We start from the raw sequence: 15,504 nt of genomic DNA, 5'->3' as shown, positions 1-15,504 counted from the left end.
AGCCTTGTCATCGGCAAACTACGCCACCGTTGTGTATGGAGAGGTGGGTTGATCGGCAGCGTAGATATTGTATAGTAGAGGAGAAATAATGCCCCATTGTGCAACACCTGCACTAATTTTTGCTAAGCCAGAAAAGGATGTGCCAACTCTGCCTGCAAGTAACGGCCCGTGAGGTAGGATTTGATTAATAAGGTTGGGTGAAATAAGGGCTATATTTTATATAGCAGTCCATAATGTCATACCCTATCGAAAGCTTGGGATATATCCAATAAGACGCATGAGCAATAACTTTTTTTTTCAAGGGAGAGTGAGATAGCGTCTACTAGTCTGTGCAGTTAGTGTATTGAGGAATGAGCGGTACGAAAACCAAATTGAGTATTTGGTAATATGACTGGAAGAAATGTATGGAAGAATTCTTTTAAGAATTAATCTTTCTAAAATTTTACTGAAGAAGGGGAGGAGACTTATTGGTGGGTAGGAGGAGGATATGACAGGAGGCTTATTCGGTTTTGGAACTAGAAACCCCGGAGATTTTTTGAGACAGTATTTTTGAATTGCAAATTTTACGTCACCAGGAGAGAAATGCTTCACTGTGGGAGAGATAGGAAGGGAGATATCAAGAAAGCGATTTACTATGTCAGTATGTAAAGGTATTTGTATATCCGGGTAAGGCGTGAAGGTTTCAGTTAGGTGTTCTTTAAATAGTTAGGCTTTTTCGACATCTGTTGATGCAAAACCGCCGTAGGGATTATTTATGGGAACGTGCGGAGATTTGTATTTTAGAAAACTTTTGATAGCTGTCCAGAGATTGCCATTATTAGGTGATAAATTGGAGAGACGGTTTTCAAAGGATTGAATTTTATGTTAAGAATGTTTTCAGTGAGTTAGATAGGTTGTTATAGATACGTTTGTGGGATGGAAGGCGTGGACGTTGGTAAATGGCACTTGCTCTGCGCTTATTGGATATTATGAGGATACGAATATGTTTGGGAACTTATGGAGCAACATTTGGATACTGCATTTTAGTAGGACCAGAAGCCCATGCTGCAGATTGGATTACATATGTTAGGTTGTTTATGGCTACATAAATTTATTGGGTTGATTTAAGACTAATACTTTGAGATTTATGTTTTGATCCACCATGTCATGAAATTTAAGCCTATCAGTTGAATGGAGAAAGAGTTTTGGTAGATAAGGTCGGATTGGAGGACAGGCACTGACAGTTAGTAGTACTGTAGAGTGATCCGAGCAGGGTTCCAAGAGATTGGTAGTCGCGCAGAATAGGTTGCAAGGTGTGTTGGATACAAATATGTCTAGTATGTCTGGTTTTTTGCGTAGGGAGGTTGGCCATTATTTGAAAAGCCAAGGAAGATTTGATATAAATTGCAGCACCACTATGAGCAATGTTATCTGGGTGATTTGTTTTTAGGAGTTGATAACCAGGTATAGGGATGTGAGAGTATTTTGTAAAATGTGTTTCGGATATCAAAGCAATGTCGATACGCTTCTCCTGGAGTACTAACTGGAGTTCATTTGAATGATTTTTAAGACCATTTGATTTGAATAGGAGGATAAGGAGGGAGTTGTTTGTGTATGAAGACATTAGTTTTTATCTAGAAGTTTTGAGATAACTTGGGTGGGTAGGGTGATTAGTGGATTTATTAATAATTTAAACTCATCAAGGAATTTGTTTATATCTGATACAGGAGGAGGGATTATGTTATTAGGGTGAGAACCGGAGGTAGCTTGAGCGTAAGTTTGGGACGAATCTGGTGGATGTGTTGAGTGGGTTACCACTGGATGACTAACGTGTACATTTTTCTTATGACTAATATTATCCGACGGAAAATTGCTCTTTTTAGGTTTATTGCGATGTTGTAGATCCTTGTAAATAGAATAGCCTTTGTAATTTGAGGGGTGTTCACTGGAACAGAGGGCACATTTTGGAATAGAATCCCGTGGATTGAGACAGTCTGATGAAGAGTGGTGTGCACCGCAGCGGACACAACGAGCTGGAGAGCCACAGTACGATTTAGTATGGCTATAATCTTGGCAGTTAATACATACACTGGCTTATAGCTAATTTTTACATTAAGTAGTCGTTGTTAATTTAACGCAGAAGTTTTAAATATATTAAGTATAAATTGATACATAAGATTAATAAATAAACCACAGGTCGTAGCGCAAGCAGTGTGCGCGACGGATGCCGACCGATGAGTGCATAATAATATACACTATATCTGTTATCAATAATGATTTCAATATTGTTACATTTGGTCAGTTTCTAAATCTTATTGTAGATGTAATAACTGTAACACGAGTTACGGACACCACATTTATATGGGGCAGCGAGGATTTGTCGATAAAACCGGATGGTCACCCATTCGAGAACTATCGTGACCGGACGATGCTTGACCACAGAACACATTATCGTCCGCAGCCAACTACTATGCCACACCAGTTCCCAGTATGCTTATTAATCTATCTCTGACATGTACATTCGCGAATAAACATAGATATCAATTTAATTCTGTTTCACACACATTATTATATTACTATGATCATAAATATGTAGGTTAGCCGCGGCTGTTGATTATATTAAAGAATATGATCATAAAATTGTTGTCGAAAAAAATTATATTATTTGAGAATTTTCGTGTTATTTGTCAATATTTGGACGTGTATCTTGAAGAAAATCGAAAATATATTATCGTACGTAATGTTATACTATGGTGTTTAAAACTTTAATACTTGATAATGTTATACTGTATTTGACAATATAACCAAGTAGGTACTAAAATAATATATTATATAAGTGTACACAAATTTAAACAAGAAAAACCACCTTTTATGGAACCATTATGGTACCATAAGCGTGCGCAGACTCTCGATTCCAGTGATGTACATTAAACATTAGATCCCACAGAAATTTTGAAAGCCATTAGGTATTTATAGGCCATTTTTTTTATAATTTTATAACAATTCTTATAGTGAAAATTGATCAAAAAACTCAATTTAAATAATAAGAAGTGTTATGAATGTGTGAATTAAATAATGAAGAAAACAATATCAAAATTAACCATACAATTCATTAGTAACATACTGTGTTTTGGGAAATTATTCAAAATGTCAGTGAACGACTCCAACACAGCCGGTTCTTTTTGATGGATAAACAAAGTTTTTGTTGTTTCGGATTATTGGCAACTTTCATTAACGCTAATTTATCATTAGCTTTGGACTTTTGGTATTAGATTTTTATATTTGTAGGACTTATTTTAAGTAAAGCTTTGAAAACTAAATATACTCTAAGTCACATACACGATACCGCAAATTAAAAAATATAGAAAACTATAACCAATCCACTGGGGTCTTTATTTATGAAACAGGGCCTTGGGTGAAGATTCAATGGGCTGGGAACTCCGGATACCCTCTGTGCGGACACCCACAAATGGTACTTTTATAATATAGAAGATAGGCACCTATACGTATGGTATTATTGATTTTTTTTTTGTCACGGCTACATCATAATAATATGGCGTAATAATTATGTCATTGTTTGTACTCTAAAATTGAAAATATAAAAACTGTAATCACCGTGAGGTGTCATATTTTAGGAAATCGTTCGATTTAATGTGTATAATAGATGATCCCTGCATTAGACAATCAGACACGTTCGTCGGTTGATGGTTTCTATCAACTCCACTTATATTAATTTAAATGTAATAATATATTAATATGTTTGTAATACTCCTTAGTATTCAGTTCGAATGTTTGCAATCATAATTATTATACACGAGTGAATTGAGCACTGATGTCAAGTGAAATCGATTAGACGATTAAGTCGTATTATTCGTAGGTAGGCACGATATTGGATGAATAAATTAAGAAAACTGAAGTATATTAGTTTAAAGCACGCATGGAATGTTTATTAATGATACGCACGCATAATATATATATATTAGAAAATAACGCAGAACAGGGGTTTCCTAAATGTTCACGGTAAAACCCATTTTAGAAAATGTTAAAATGTTTGCGACACACTACATAATATTATATTAATGACCTTCATAATTTTTCTTTGTTTTTATAAATAACAATATTTAAATGTTGTATAATATTATACATATTTAAAATACACGTACTGTGATGTTGTACTCAAAACGTTGTAAAATTATAAACTCAATGAGAACAATAATAAGTAAAAATGTATAATGTGTTTGTTAAGCATAAAAAAGTATGATATAAAGTATTTTTTATTCATTATCTACAGTAAAGAGTGTTTGTTTTCTATTTTAAATTTTTCATTCTCCAACATATTATTAAATCTATCTATCTAGTCTATTAAACAACAAATTACAAATGATAATTGTTAGTTTTTACACATTGCTTTATATAAGTAGAAATTCCTGAAAATTGTTGTTCTTCAATCCAGAAAACAAAACAATTCTATAATAAATTATTATTTATGTTTTTTTAAAAAAAAACTATGCGAGTCTTAGCTACCAGTTGTTAACTGAATTTCCAATAATAATAATTTACGTGGCTTATACGGTATGTGTTCAATTATTTATTTTGTTTATATATGTTTATTATAGACGACGTTTTTTTCAAGCCCATCCTTCTACGAGAACTATGCCACGACTCTGGATTCAGCCTTTTAGAGTATTTTATATTATATATATTTATAAAACCAAAAGTGATTTCTTTTTCTATTAATAAAACGGAAGGTAGAAATATTTCACTTATTTTTGAGAAATCCATCTTATACATTATATTTTTAGTTATTGTAACATTATTGCTATTAACTTATAACTTTTAAATGAATATAGATGTTAGGTATAATAGGTTCGAATAGCTTACAATTTCTATTGTGCATAGAAAATACGAAAAGTAAAGAGATTTTAAGTTCGTCATTATTTTAGAAAATAAATATACAAAGTTTCAACACTCTCTGCGATTAATCTTTTTTTTAAATAATGAACACAGTTATATTTTATTTAAAACCCTATCCAATTTCATCGAAATTTGAACTTCAATCACATATTATAAAAATATAACTGTGTTTATGTATAATTTAAAATATTAGTTGTTTGTAAGAACTACTTAAGAGGAGTCATCTATTAAATATTCAATACTTTTATATATTTTAAATTTGAACATCTTAATAATTTTTAGTTTCAGAATGATTTATACGTTTTCGTGGTTTTGAAGAATTTTATGAACATCAAACGAGTAGGTATAGAAAAAAAGTTGTGCATATGTATTTTTAATAATTTTGTGGTTTGCTATGAAAACAGCTTATGAAGTACCTATTGTTTAAAGCTTTTTAATCGTGAAAAAAATTACCTCTACTCGGTAACCAATAACTCGGTTACGCGACCGTTAAGGCACGTATTCGATATACATCTGAAACTGCTATTTAAATTATTTCATTTCGGTAATAAAATGGCACTTTATTTAAATCAACAAATGGTATTTTTTCGGTAATTGTTCGTTATACCTACTGACGTTTTTTTTTACGTGTTACAATTCTTTTCGTTTCCGTATTTAATGTATACCTTTTATTTCACAGCATTTATGTGATTTTAAATTCGATTTATTTTTTGTACTTTTTACAAATCAAGATAACCAACAACATTGTTTTTTTTATTTGTATTAATACCTTGTGTTCCCTTTCCAGGAAAAAACCCAAAATACATTGGAAAAAAAAACGAATGATTAACACTGACGTCGTAACTACGTTATAGTTTATATAAATATACTAAACACGATTTATTGCGAGGAAATTCATCTTCATTATTTGTAGTTTTTAACATTTCAGTGATTCACTTTATTATTTAAGGTCGACATACTTTATCGGATGTTTATTTTACCTGACTGAAGTTAATAACACGAACATAAAATACTTAAATGCATATTAGCAAATTTATTGTTGTTAAATATTCAAATTTCAAATTATAAAAAATATTTTTCCAATTTTCCAACATATTTGTAATTTTAACTGTTAAGACTTATTTCGATAGATGTTAAAGAGTTTCAGTGTTTGAGATATAATTTTTGATTTGTAGGAGTGTAACTACGTGTGATTTAATTTACATATAATTTAATTATTAATTTATCTAAATTATCATAATGTCATTACATGGTTATTTTTTCAATTTTTTATTTATTTATTCAAACCTTCATACTTTATGTCGAGGGTTCGTTATTGTAGAAAAAAATATCATTAAGTATCGATGCTATAAAATTAAGAGGACGTCATTTGCAAGAAGTTTTAATCCTTAAAAGAATTACTATCACAGACTGCCGTTCTGCAGAAAACACGGACAATTCGTCTTCCGGTAAATCAAAACTAGGGTCCTATGTTGATGTTAGAGCTAATTGATGGTAAAATATTATGATGTAGTGCATTGTGTTTTTTTTCTCATTTTGTAAACACAAGGGAAGTTTAAAAAAAAATTCTAAGATATAATATATTGTGTAGGTATTTACCACCATGTCTCGGTTAATGTTCTCTTATTAGGCCATATAATTGCGTGTCAATATTGAGTGTAATATCGATCCCGATGTATGATACATGCCATACATTGTGGGTCACGACTATATATATCTACGGCATTTACTCAACAGTCAAATGTAACGAATCGTTATAACTTCAAATAATTATATGAGTTACGGAATTTATTGAATTAATTTGATAAGTATAGTGTATAATTAATTTACACATACTTTCGTATTATAACTATGTATTTCCATTTAAGCTTTTGCTCGATTTTTTAATCATTGCACACGATTTAATTGAGATTTTTGAAATTTTAATTAATTAATTTATATATATTATATACGATAGTAATTAATTTACACAATATTTGCTTACATACAATTTGATCAAAACGTTTCCCTAATAGAAATTATAAATATACAAAGCTTCAAAGAAAATCTGTCTCGATTATACACGTCGATTACTTAGACGTCAGTAAATTCACGTATCTCGTATAATATGATTCGGGCGTGTAATCAATAATTAGATACTAAACAACGGACACTTATTTATTTTACATTTAAAATTTATTTTTTAAATATTAGGTTTACAGGGTTTGTAACTTACTTGTAAGTTAATGTTTAAAAAAAATTTAAATTTATATTGTTTTTGTACTAGCATAGTACAAATGCAAACTTGTAAATGGTCAAATTTACACCCATACCAAATTCTGAGCCCATGTCATTGTCTTCGAATAACGTTTTATGTATCTCTTTTTCGTCCTTCTAAGGAACTTTCTGTTATATTTTTCGTTATTAATAACTAGTGATATTATAAATAAAATGAGCCTCTCACTCGATGTATGCGTTAGCTAATAGATATTTTTTATAATTTACTGTAATTCAGTCATTATCATTTCACTTCAGTGTTCTGTATTTTATTATTTAATCTAATTTTGCTTATTATTTAATAACTTATTTATTTTATTACTTTCATGAAATTATTGCAGTTATTAAAATTTAAAACTGTATAATAGTAACATGTATACATTTATCTAATATATACATGTTACGCATGGTCACCAATGTACTTATCTACTAATAACATATTCATTTTTTTGTTAAATTTAAATATATATATAATTAAATGATTTTACCAATACTTTAATTATTATTTGAAAATTGTGGTAACATATTAATATAGGTATAATATATTAATTAGCGAAATCAAATTCAATTTATCATACAACTGCTCAATATTGTGATTTTAATATTTATTTTAATCAAAATAATATTATATGTAATCTTATATGTAATCTTAAGACGAGAAAAAAAAATAATGTGGCAAATAGCTATTATACTTCTACCCTGATTTTAAAAAAATACCACGTTTCACTGTATTTTTTATTCAAACTTTAAATATAACTGAAACACATCTACGACCTTTTCAAAATGCTACTTAAAAAAAAAATTCTAAGACTTGTTTTAGCGAGGAATTGTACGACAAATCGAGGGATATTCAGCAGTTGAAATGTAGCGGCACCGTTTTTCATTATATACACGGGAAGAACAATAACATTGTTGTTTTTCTGCTGCAAATACGGACGTACACATAAAGAACAATGTCACCTACTCAGCTATGTTATTTTTAAATAATTTATATAATTTTAAACAGTTTTGGCAAACTTTGATTACGTGAAACATCATTGTTTTATGCATGTAATTCGGGCGTCAAGTCAAAAATGGCTGTTTATGTTAAAATGGCTTGTGTATGTACTAAATGACTTTTATACTATACACCTACGTATGTATAAGTGATAAAAGAAAAAACATAATTTATTGAAATTTTGGACGTTGGAATAACTAAGAGATTTAAATCTCTGCAAGTAAACAACAAATCGTTAGGATCTTCACATAAAAATATCAAAAATCACTTATGTATATTCAGTAGTTTGAATTTGGAATTGTGTGATAAATGTGAGCTTTTGCATGTACTCGAAGGCGATGGCATACAAATACGCATACAATGAAACAAGCCATTAACAATCATGTTTGGTGCTCAAGAAATGATATTTTTAATATTACCCATAAATCAAAATGTATTTTCAGCATGTGATAGCTAGCATTAAGTTTAGATAAAGTATAAAATATCACATAAGAAAGTACAACAACCACGATTGTGAATTATAGAAAATATGGAGAACGTAACAATTTATAAAAATAATCAGAAGAATCTTTAAAAAAATGTTACTACACAATATTATTTCTAAACGTTTTTATCTAGAAATATGTTTTAATGAATAATCACCTTTATTTATCTTGATAATAATAATATGAAAGATAACTACGTCCCAAACTGCCGATGACTTAATTAATTGGGTAATGTTTTTGAAGTTATTGTAAATCTTCGTTTAAAATCTTTTTTAATCTTTAACAGCCATTAGTTTAATTAACCACTATAAGCTATCAAGTTCATTATATTATTCTGAAGGTCGGATTATTTGAAGCAGGGTAATTATTTTGATAATTTGAAAATTAAAAAAATTAATATGAGAACAATTGTTATTTTTTTATATCACACTCTCAGAAAATAATGATGTATTCATTAAAATATCTACCAACAAGCTGTGAATATTAAATATAAATGCATACATAAGATAAAAGAAAATTAAACAATATTGCATTAGAAAATTACCGTTACAATCAGTATTTTCTTCCAATCAGCATATTATTATCATCCAGGCAGGTACACGGAAAAAAAAGTTGGAAGTGGTTTATAAATCTACGACGTAACTTGCAAGACATAAATAAAAATATTCATAATAATTATATATAAGTGGATAATGTTTTCGGTTTATATTTTTAGAGATTGCAGTTAAATCCTCAATCTTCCTCCAGCATACGCGTTTTGTTGGAATGAAACCAAAAATGATTGTGCAATAAGAACCACAGCCAGGATAAATTGACTGAGCGTGTGATACTCACTTCTTACGTAATGGTGTTTGAGAAAATTGAATTACCCCCGGGTAATAATAAAAGGGTGGGGTTCACAGTTATAATCACTGGTTACTGTAGAGTGTAGGTGATTAGGTATTACACCTTGGTCGATTATTAAGTACTACCCTCTCCCTCCACACCCACACTGACACAAACAGTAATAATACACACGTTAGGGATGATTGCCCGTGACACGGACGTAATATTATTTAATATTTGTATGAAAGGATTACGAATGGTACATTTTGAATTTTAAAAAAAAAACAATTTTCAACTAAATTTACTATTTAGTTTAATATAATATAGTTCCCCAAAGTGGTATTTAATTTCCATCACCAAACACCTCAGTTGCGGACTATGCTGATGATAAAGTGATTATCTCGATTTATGAAGACCCACTCTTGGCCTCGTTATATTTACAAACTCATATTGGCCTGATGGACAATTGGTATGCTAAATGAAAATTTTAAGTAAATCAAAGAAAACCAGTACACACTACTTTCACACTTAGGCAAACCCCTTGTCCAAATGTACTTATTTATGGCATCCCTGTCTTTTCAACACCCACAGTAAAATACTTTTGTCCAACACTTGATCGATGCTTAACTTTGGCTCAAAATACTATCCCTAAACAATCAGCTACGCATGCTTATACATTTATATGGTAAAAACCCCTATTAATATCGAACTCCTCATATAAAAAACCTTTTTAAAACAATAAAACCTATCTGGACATACAGACTCCAGCTATGGGGAAATGCTAAAAGTCCAATCTAAATAAGACACAAGCTTTTCAAAATATGCAGACCTTAAGAAAATTACTAAATCATATATATCAAATCATACTTTACACATAGATTTTAACTTAAAAACAATTCATAACAAAGCTAAATGTTCCTATAGAAAGTTTCATTACCATCTATCTACTTATTCAAATCCTCTCATCAAGAACTTATCATCCATCACAATTCCAGGTAGCCCCCCCCCCCCCCCTCTTAGGCGTCTTAAACGTAAATTGGGCAGATATTTGTTGTATTGAAAAAAAAACCATAAAATAAAAATACACAAGACCAAATCAAATTGAAAGTGTCACCAATATGTTACTGTAACTCATGTTCAATTATTTTTTTCTGAAGCCACATATACTCATTATATCCATGAAATAGATTATAATATATATTATTTTCTCCTAAAAAAAAAAAGTATAATTTGTAGTGAGGTTATTGGACGTTTTTGCAATATAGGTAGTATAAATATAAACATAAGCTCGTAAAACTTTTTTTTTAGAATATTTTATTTACTGTATGACATATAATGATTACTATACCAGAAAATGGCAGAAATCCTGTGTGAACGAATATCTAATAGAATATTTTAAATGACGAATAGTATTGACAAACATGGTTTAATTAAGTTAAAAATGATAAATTAAAATTTTAAGATACTAAAGAATAATTATACACATAATAATATAATATCATAAAAGTACAAATTACGAGAAAATATTTTTAATCTGCTTTTTCTATAAACTATAATTTTTTACTCGTAAACAAGAGTTTTGTTTATTTATACAAATCACAGGACGTATATTAAGTATATAGGTAGGTATAATAGGGTTATTGTATATTTTATTTTGTTTTTATACTGTAGCGTGCATAATAATTATGCAATAAAATAATATTCAAGGTTTTTCATTCGATTTTATTTATTTAAATTGTTTTAATTATTTAAAAATAAGTATTTTTATACACGATTAATTTGTCAAGCGCCTCGATTATTCAACGATGTACTTTTGAGTACTTAACAGGCTTTAAATGTGTTTACTTTTTTCCATTTTTATATAAACATTATTACGAACGAGAATTTACATTAATTAATAATATTATCTGGTCCGTTCGCACAATTAGTGGTGGGTGAACAATATATTTATATATTTTATCTGGACATCATACACTAACTTTACAAATTAGATTACCACGTAAATTGCGTATTATACACTAACATGGTGATTACTGATAACTGTTTTCTTCTACGTACCTACACAATTATTAATTAATGTTAAAATTAAAATTAATTTATCGTACACGGACACCATGATACCACATAATTGATAAGGTAATGATAATTATTTGATGAAAATAAAAATATGCGACCATACTGTGTAGCTACAGAAATATAGCGTGTACTATGAGACATATTATATGTCTATACAAGTTATACAACGTTCCCAACAATAGTTTTAATTAAGACTTTTGTTTTACTTCTCAGTCTTAGATAATATACTGAACGCATCAAAGAATATATATTTTGTTTTTCAATAACGTTTTTTAGTTTCTTGTCACATTATATTTTGTCATATGTTATATTTTCATTATTTGACTACTCGGCTTACTAATTTTTTTAGCTTTTCGTTACCTCTCATCTTTCCAAATGGTTTTTAGTATAACCTGATTTATGTTTTCTTCGTCATGTCCATTATTTTCTTCAGACTTTCCGAGTTAAATCTGTTCGGTTTTTAATAAATAATATTAATTGTTTTCGTCCGTAGTATTAAATTGTAACAAGGTTTATCAAATATTCAAATTTTAATGCAATCGTTTTCCTCCATTGATATTTTATTCACAGTCATATAATATAACTAATAAGTTAGTTTTGTTGTTCATCGGAATTTTCCATTACGGTTTATCAGTTTATGATATTGAACTGTTGTATTATTTCGTTAATAATAATAGAATACGATAATTAGTACTTGCTCTGCTTATATACAAAGGCAACTAAACATTTTCGTATTTGAAAATCATCATCATCGTAGTCTCCCCGCGCTGACCTAAAAACAAATAGAACGTGTACGAGTGTAAGACAACTCACTGAGCTGTGCAAACTATTCTGGTGGGGTTTCATGGTTTATTAGTGCCAATTAGGCAATATAGGATAAGGTTTTTGAGGGTAAAATGTTAGTATATACCTACTTGAAGTACTCGGCCTTATGTATATTTCGAACAAAAACGTCAAACGTCCAAGTACTTACGCTGCAGGATATAATACGCACAACACAGATCTACGTGACACCTTATACTTAGACAGACACTTTTGACCAATGTTTACCGGCGTCAAATGTCGAAAAATAACGAACTACGGTGCGTCTACGACTGCGGTGACTCGTCCAACGTTCTTTAGAGATTTGACAATCGACCCCACTAATTACTATTAATGGCGAATCTTAGGTATATCTCTGAGACACAGACACTTTGTACTCAAGGATAAGGATACGTTTCGCTATGCCTGCGTAAAGCACCACTCGTTATATTATTATTGTGGGTACGAACTATAATGAACCTTGACAATTATTACTATTATTATTATTATGCTACTCGTTATAAAAACCATATTGAAACATTACATTTGTGTGTAAATATTATAATAAAGATAATATAATATATGTATTGTAATTATAACTTAGTTGTACGGGCTCAGAAACAATACAATTTTAATTTAAAATCTTGGTTTTTAGTATATTACGATTGGGATTTTCTTACCATCGCACTATATAATTATGAAAATATAAACTGTTGGATAAAAACTAGTGCTACTGATTTCATTCGAATAAAATATTGATAAGAATTTGCCATGAGACCCATAGATTCCTGCAAATTGAAGGATAAGTGAATTAATTTGACCCACATCAACTTTACCGTCGTGCATATCATGATATTAATATACAGCAGAGCAGATAGCGACAATCGATTTTAACATTTATCCAATATTAGAGTTGCCTCATTATCCACCATAGTTGGCGTTTCTCAGACAAATTAAAATGTACAACAATTGTTTGAAAACAATTTCATATTTACCAATATCTTAACGTGTTTCAATAATTATACAATACCTTAATGCAATGTAATATTTTTAAATATTAATCGAACGCGATTAAAGTCTTACCTTTTTTTCTATTCTTTTAAATGTCAATAAAAAATATATATCTGTTTTAATTTATTAAAGGACGAGGAAAGCTAAACCTATCAACCACTACAGCTATCGATATACTATTGCTACCCTTACTTATTAATCATATTTTTTAAATGCCTATATTATTATACCAGCAACATAATATTCCTTTCAAAGTATATTTAATTGTTATATTTGTTTGCAATTCATAATGCCAATTTGAAATTTATTATAACACTGTGTTTTTTGTTTTGACTGTCAACTCTGACGTCTAATGAATCACTTGTACACCATGCCCTAGGCGATTTATTACCGTCGAATTCACAGTTTTAATGAGTGAAATATCGCATGCACATTGCATAATATAGGGTTGACCTGGAGAACAGAAGTATATTATATAACGCCGAGTAGAAGGTAACGAAATTAAAACTTACTCGCAGTTTGATTCATTAACAATTTGTTGTAACTTTTGATTTTACAAAAACTGTTGTATATTATCTTAGAAAATTAGGCGAAAACTTCTTTAAGTATAAACAATTAGGAAATACATCTATGGCGGCAATAAAGAATCCGCAGCATGACGTTAAACCACATAAACAATATATTATTTTTATTATATTTTTATAGTTAATATACATAAAAACAATATAGTATTATACCGATTAGTTTTGAAAAAAAAAATGTTACAATTAAAAGTAACTGAACTTATTTATAGTGCTAGTGCCTATATCATATTATATAAAATGTTTAAGAATAATAAGATGAATAATGGTTGTTACTACCTATGTTAGCAGTCAATGGTAAATGGTAATGAATAATTATTAATTAATGTACATTTTACGTTGAATACGAGTGATTACGTACTGTATGATACCTAATGTAACCTAACCGTAATTTAGTAATGCATAAATACATAATAGTATTATAATTGACAAGTTTAACTTATTGGGGCTAGTATGTAGTATTTTACGTATATGATTATAATATTATGTACTCGAGGTCGGGGTGAAAATGTTTTGTATCTCGTTTATAATGTTATATCGTTTTAAGAAATGCAAATTAACGTTATTATATATTGGATTTTTGCAATACCTTTATCGTAGGTAGATAGAATTCACTACTTTCAACAGTTCAGCTTGTCTACGGTAATTGGATCTGACCGTGTCTTCCGAATCCTTGTTGGCTAATTATTGTAAAACGGCATAATATTATAGGTGTTTTGACAAAATGTTCAAACCACACTAGAGAGCAAAATTAATGTTGATACAAATGTCAAGCTTTGAAGAAAAATATAAAAAAGACCTTAAAATATGCTGAAATGAATACATATTATAAACTATATAAAATCAAGTTTCCATAAAAGTTGTATTCAGATAACACTAGCAGTTTTTTTTTCAATTCCAGTAAATCAAGAGTGTTATCAGCGGGTATAGCTGCTCTCTTACAGACTTCCAGCCAAACTTAATTCTAATATAACTTTAGATTAGTGTACAAAAACTGTATAGATTGTTTAATTCATATGAAAAAATAAAAATAAAAATCCAATAACCATAATGTATACGACAAAATTCGATGTGTGTACGTTGTAATAATTAATGCAGCCGTTTTAATTTATTATTTTCTCCAGACTCATTTTGATCAAACACAGTTTACGAGAATTTTTCGAAACATAAAATTCAGATATTAGCATTACTATAATGGAATATAATTTAATATTTAAATATTTTTTTTTTAAATCTATAGTACCTATATTTTTTGAATTACAGACATCAAGAAATTTATTACCTTCTCTGTGTATTATGATTAATGGTAAATTTATTTATACAAGGTATGCCAAATACTTGATTAATTTCAAATGCATTTCTTATAACAAATTGCCGTTTCGACATTTTCCAGTTTTTTTCAAAATGGTGGTAACAATACACCACAATTTATTATATACTAAATGTATATTATGGCACACAGAAATTATCGAGGAAATGTTTTTCGGAATACTGAATTTTGATCTGAAATGGTTTCGCGACCACCGCAGCAGCTTTTTATATCATATTTATTATTTTTTGTGGCATTTTGTAAGGTGAC

This window comes from Metopolophium dirhodum, chromosome 5 (genome assembly GCF_019925205.1).
Source record: "Metopolophium dirhodum isolate CAU chromosome 5, ASM1992520v1, whole genome shotgun sequence".
Classification (NCBI taxonomy): Eukaryota; Metazoa; Arthropoda; class Insecta; order Hemiptera; family Aphididae; genus Metopolophium; species Metopolophium dirhodum.
The sequence above is the reverse complement of the archived record's forward strand: the minus strand, read 5'-3'. Positions refer to the sequence as shown.